The following is a 6,277-nucleotide window of genomic DNA, read 5'->3' on the forward strand; positions in this document are numbered from 1 at the left end:
ATTTTCTTTATCGATAGAATGTTGTGGAATTGAGTATTGATTTGAATTGGGGAAGAGGAAGAATTGGGGAAGGGATTGTATTGCGGAAGGGAGCATAGTTTTCCTTTTTTCAATTGGGAAGAAGGAGAATTGGAAAAGGAGCAGACACTACAAGAAAACTGCTTATTAGAGACCACCATTTAAGGACGGGTTAATTTTGTCCCTAAAAAGTATCTTTATAAGGACTAGATTCTACTCCCATCCCTAAAAGTATATGATAAGGATGAGATAGTCCCTATAAATATACGTATAAGGACCAGATTTTTCTGTGGTCCCTAATTTTTATTTTTATTTTTAGTTTGCGATGACCATAAATATTTTTGCTAAAATAATTAAGAAATATATCTCCCCTAATAATCTAAGTTCAGCGGGAGATATAAGAGGCACTAACATAAAAAATTAAACCCCCGATCTTTACCAAAGTGAAACCCTATTTTCTATCTTAAAGATTGTAAAATTCCCAACAATCCACTCTTCTAAAATTCTCACTCAAATGCTGCAGACTCAAATTGATAACTATCCAGAATGGTTGAAGATTCACATTTCGAATGACAATAGTTGTCTTTCTGAACAGGTTTGTCTAATTTCATCATTTTTTTCTTTTGGGTTTAAAACAAGATAGTTCTTTCTTAGAACATAGATTGTTGAGAATATCAGTCTTCAAAATTGTTTTTAATTAATATTGATGTTTTGGCATGAAGGTTAAAAGTTGGAGAATTGGGGTTGACACATGAACGGTGGCAAGGGTTAGATTTTAAGACGGGGCTTTAAGGTAAAGGAAGATAGGGGAATGAAATGTCTCCCTTTTAACTGTTTGGTTCGTCTGAACTGATAATTTTAAGGAACAGCAGTCCTTACTTCCGGAAAACAGAATTTGTCACACTATTATTGCACTTCTATTATTGGTACATGTTGTTTATTAGTAAATTCAATTCTGATGAGATTCATCCTTGACCAAGCTTATATTCCTAGTATATTTTTTCACAAAGGTAGCCTAATATTTGATAGATATTCTTTTATGTGTAATTTTACTGACCATGGCTACAGTTCTATTATTGTCATTCATAGAGTGTATCAAGAGCTTGTTGTATGGAGGGGTCAAGGCCATCGTTCCTTTGATGTTGTATACTTTCCACTGTAATTGTTGCGTGTTAAGGTTGCGAAGCCCCTTCTTCTCGAATGTTTGGCTATGCTTCATTGCTAGCCTATGACGATATTTTTTGGAGGCTTTACTGTTATTTACTTAATGACCAATTACATGTTTATTGACACTTTTTAAGTGATGATACTAATTTCTCTTCGAAAATAACTTTATTTTTGGGAAAGAAAATCATATTTGCATCTTCGCGGAGCAAATCTTGTTTAGGCAACTATTTCATTTTCAGCCATGGTAATGTCTCTATATTTCTTGCCTTGATTACAATGCTATGAATTTGAGCCTCCTTTTTGTCATTATTTTGGCCTCGTCACTAACTGTGTTTGCAATTTGAGAAGTGCTTCTGAGCTATAAAATTTATGATTTTCTCTATTCATTTATTTAACTCTCTAAAGGTATTATTCATAAGATGTTTTGTTGATTTCATTAGCGCATTTTAAGCCTTATATATGTTTACCTGTCAGTATTTACTATTTGATATGTTTCTATCTATCATTTGTATTCCTTAGCATCTGTTTCATCGCCATATGCTGATATACAACATGTGTTATTTAAAGATCTAGAAATTTTGAGCGCACTTAAATTTTGATAGGAGATCACTTAGATGCGGCTATCCTGTTCCAAAGAGCAGTTAATGTCACTTGTATTGGAATTAGAATGATGCAGACTTGTACGTCATACTTTTACGTATATGTATGTTTCTTGATAAGCTGAACTAATCTTTTTTTGTAAATGGGAAATTGTCTCTTGAGTGCCCTATTACTAGATCTGTTATATTACGTTCGTATGTAATGAATTTTACTGCACTCTTGTTAGAGCCAACTCCATTGTTAGGAATATTTCAATATTCTTATGATTCTTGTGATAAGAAACCTACAAATTGACTTAAATACACATCTGGTCAATATTCTTATCATTGTGCTTATTCAAAACACAACCCAATAAACAAATTAAGTCAAACTAAATGCTTTTCTATATCTGCATGATTCTGTTTTTGCTACTTCTATGTGAAAAATATATGTGAAGTTGTGTTTACAGAACATTATATCACACTGTGAGCATCTTAAGTTAGATAGTTACTTCTAAATTCAGTATCTTGGATCATTGTTTGTTTCTCCATTTGCTCTGTATCCACAGGAATGTCCTCTGGATCTTTTAATATTTCTTCGAACTTTGATTACTACTTTGAAATTTTTATATATAAATAGATGAATAAGTATTTCTAGAAGCTAAGTTTTTTTTCCAGATTTTGTCTGACTGTTTTAATATTGTATAATACGTCAAGGGAGTTTCTTTCTAAAGATAAGGTGCCTTTGATTATGTGTCATTATGTTCTACTCAACCTAAAGAGATTTCAGTTTTGCTAAAAGAAAGTGTATCTCTTTGATAGCTAGAAGCTAGAGTCCTACTTTTTCATCTACCTGCGTAATGTGTCAAAGCTTTAGCAATTGATAAAGTTATTCCAAAAGTTATACTATTAAATTTGAGTATGAGTATAATCTTTTAAGAACCGACTGCTGATTCTTCATGACTATACCTGTGACTCTATTATCTTGGCAAGTAACTTTGTTCCACTACTGATTTGTTTATCATTTTTTGCTCTTATTTAAACCAATGTATAATGGTGATTGTAATTGGCATAATTAACTTCAAAAATCATTTTATATGAATAAATATAGCATGCTGAATATGGATTGAGTTTACTTGTTATATATGTATCCATGTTAAATCTGCATCCTTTTCTTAAATAAAATTAGGCTAATATTCTGATTTACTTGTTTTAGCCACTTAAGTGAATTAAAGAACTATATTCCTTGAAGTTGTACTCATTTTAACACATTAGATGAACATGAAAATAATATTTCACCCATGTCGTGTTTTCTTTTTGGAAAGATGTGCAATCTTGAATTGTGTAACCTTTGTTTACTGTGCCCGAACTTTTGTGCATAGCAGAATTGTAAAATTTGTACACTGCTGATTTTGTTTTTTTAGTTTTGTTGTAGCACATTCACTCAAGCTTCACGAATTATTTCTATGGAGGATGTGACCAATATCACCTCATTCTAGTCGCTTACCACTTTTCACTTCCTTTATTTAGAGGTACCCAAGACTAACAAATAAATAGTCATTACTTAATTCAATTAGGTGTCCTTTTTCACAACAACAACTACATCATAGGTGATGATTTTATTTTTATTGTTAAAACTCGAAAATTATTAATATGTTATACTTTGTTATGACAATTCGGCTAAAATGCAGTATAATAAGACAATGTTGTCTTGACTCCCAAGAGAACAGTAATGAAAGAAGATAAAGTTGTAATGCAACAATGTCATAAACTAATTAGTTTTACATGTCTATGTTACCTATGTTGAATTATGCATATATGAATTTTAACAATCTAAGTTTTTCTGAAACTTATGACATGTCAAACACATATTGAAATATCCGATTGATCTGAATTCCTCTTTTTTAATTCTAACTTCCGCTATCATCTGTCTTTAAACTTTTTCAGTTGACAAAGAATAAAGATTCTATATTTATTGAGGAATTTTTTTTTTTGGAGGGGGAGGGGGTCATTTTCTAGTATTGACTATGGAGGACTATAACTTTGTGGGTAAATCTCTTATTACTTACGATATTTGGTTTTAAGTTCCATTCAAGAATTTCAAAGTTGGCACAATTTCTGTGATATGCATATGAAGACTTGAGTTTGAAGGTTAAGATGCCCATTTTAAAGACATCATACAAGTTAACAAGTTTATTATCATTTGCTTTTATGTTTTTTTTATTAGAATTTGTCTTACATTCTTTTTCAGGATGTATGAGGACTTGAGTTTACAATTCACGATCCGGGTTTCAAAGACATCATACAAGTTAACAAGTTGATTATCATTTTGCTAGGATTGTTAAAAAAATTAATTATTTTTTAGGTATGTTAACTTTTATAGTAAGGGTTGTGTAAGCAATACAAAGACTTGTATCTTGTATATCATGGCCATAGTTTGCTTACAAATATATTATGAATCTTTTTCTTTGTAATGAATTACCTAATATATATGTAATGAGATGTTATTGATGTTTATATATGCATTTGTTTTTCTATATTTTAAATTCTTTAATCTCTTCAATTAACAGGATAAGAGAAAATCTTAGGTATTTTATCAGATTTTTGTTCCATAGAAAATTTAAGGACCAGACATGTTACTGTCCTTGAAGATTTAGCGACCAGATTTTTGGTCCTTACAGAACTTTTACGACCAGAAGAAGCTTGCCGCTTGAACATTTTAGGGACCGAAAATATGGTCCCTAAAAGTTCTTTAGAGACCAGAATTTTGGTGGTCACTGAATATCTTTAGAGACCAGTCACTAAATTTGGTCGCAATTGGCCTTTAGCGACTGAGCCTGTAAGGACGAGTTTTTGTGGTACCTAAATGTTTTTAGCGATCGAAAACGTACTTTTAGGGATCAATTTTCTCGTCTCTAATAGCCATTTTTCTTGTAGTGAGAGTTTTCCTTTTTAAAATTACGGAAGAAGGAGAATTGGGGAAGAGAGTAGAGTCATCCTTTCTTGAATTGTTGAAGGAAGGAAAGTGTGTGCCTGTAGTTATAGTTGGGAAAATATCGGTTAGGCATATTAGTTGTAATTAGTTTTGGGGTATTAATAGTAAAGAGATATTTTTTGAATTATTTTGCTGCTATGGGAATGAGATTAGTTTTACCTTAAGATAAGAAACTGGTCAAAACTCAACCCAACTTAAAATTGCTTGTGTCAGAATGGGTTGGGTCAAATGCGTTCAATAATGAATCATAAAATAGGTCAAGATCCAACTCAACCTAATTCTTACTAAATTTTAATTCTTTTACTTATTCTTTTAAATATTTAGTGCCTAATAAATTATATATTTTTCTTTATTATGGCAATATATAACACACCAAATTAGAACAAAAATTGACGAGATTTCATAAGTCAATTTGGATTACATGTCAATCTAATTTTTAATGGAAAAATAACAATTATACCCCCCAAAGGGAAGTATTTACCCTTAAAAGCCCCATTACTTTCATACCCCCATTTTATTTTAAAATAAGATAAAGTGTCACAATTCAAGCCTACGACCTAGACGTGACACGGCGAATGAGACACTCGGAGGTATCTCACCTAAGCCTCTTAGCATTCATTGAGCATTTCATTAGTAATGATAAACAAATCAAGCGGAAACATAAGGGATATAGGGACTAAGGGGCTTTACATTGATAAGAGTCAAAGACAACATAATATCCTTTACTACGTCTAACAATACCTTCTACATTAAGACTTGGCGGGGCTAAGACATGTCTCTAGCTCACCCTCAAGATTAAGTGAAAAATATCAAACTTAATTTAAATGTCTAAACATAACATAAGCTAGATAAGATAGGAGTGTCGTTTCCGGAACATGGAAATTAACCAAAGTGGTAGCCTTCAACACTCAACTTAGCCACGGGGAGGAGAGTGTGGAGTGACGCCAGTCCCTACCTGGTGATATCATGTAGGCAAAAGTATGCGTTAGTACTTTGAATGTACTAAGTATGTGAGTATGCTATGAAATGAACAACATAAGAGAGAGACATGTATAGGCAATCACTACTAAACAACTACCAAAAAACGACGCAAAAAAGCGACGGACTGCGTCGCTTTTTTGGTCAAACTAGATAAAAAAGAGACGTAGTCACTTTCATCGCTTTTTTGCTCGACGCTTTTGAAGGAGCGACGGACAGAGCCGTAAAAAGCGACGGACTGCGTCGCCCCTAATTTTTTTAATTAAAAAATAAATATAAAACAAAACGACGCACTCCGTCGTTTTATTTTTTTAAAAAAAGAAATTATTTAATAAAAAGCGATGGACGTTTAGTCTCCGTCCGTTGCTTTGTTTATCTTAAAATTTTGTAGAAGAGCGACGGATATGGTCCTTTAGTCCGTCGCTTTTTTGGAAAAATATAAAAAAAAACCAGAAAAGCGACGAACTAAAGGACCCTGTCCGTCGCTTTTCTGCAACACTTTTGACAGCAGAAACCTGCAGTTTCTGCTACCCACCTGCAA

The 6,277-nt window shown here is 32.5% G+C and overlaps 1 long non-coding RNA gene across 2 annotated transcripts; it reads left to right on the forward strand.

Moving 5' to 3' along the window:
* Positions 1-268: 268 nt before the first annotated feature.
* On the forward strand, positions 269-4,302 carry LOC129896797 (uncharacterized). Of its 2 annotated transcripts, none has more exons than XR_008768041.1 (4): positions 269-613; positions 741-811; positions 3,188-3,295; positions 4,015-4,302. It is a non-coding gene; the product is annotated as an uncharacterized LOC129896797 (long non-coding RNA). The 2 variants fall into 2 exon arrangements; XR_008768042.1 differs by having other exon boundaries at positions 3,199-3,295.
* The last annotated feature ends 1,975 nt before the right edge of the window (positions 4,303-6,277 follow it).

Source organism: Solanum dulcamara, chromosome 7, assembly GCF_947179165.1.
Source record: "Solanum dulcamara chromosome 7, daSolDulc1.2, whole genome shotgun sequence".
Classification (NCBI taxonomy): domain Eukaryota; kingdom Viridiplantae; phylum Streptophyta; class Magnoliopsida; order Solanales; family Solanaceae; genus Solanum; species Solanum dulcamara.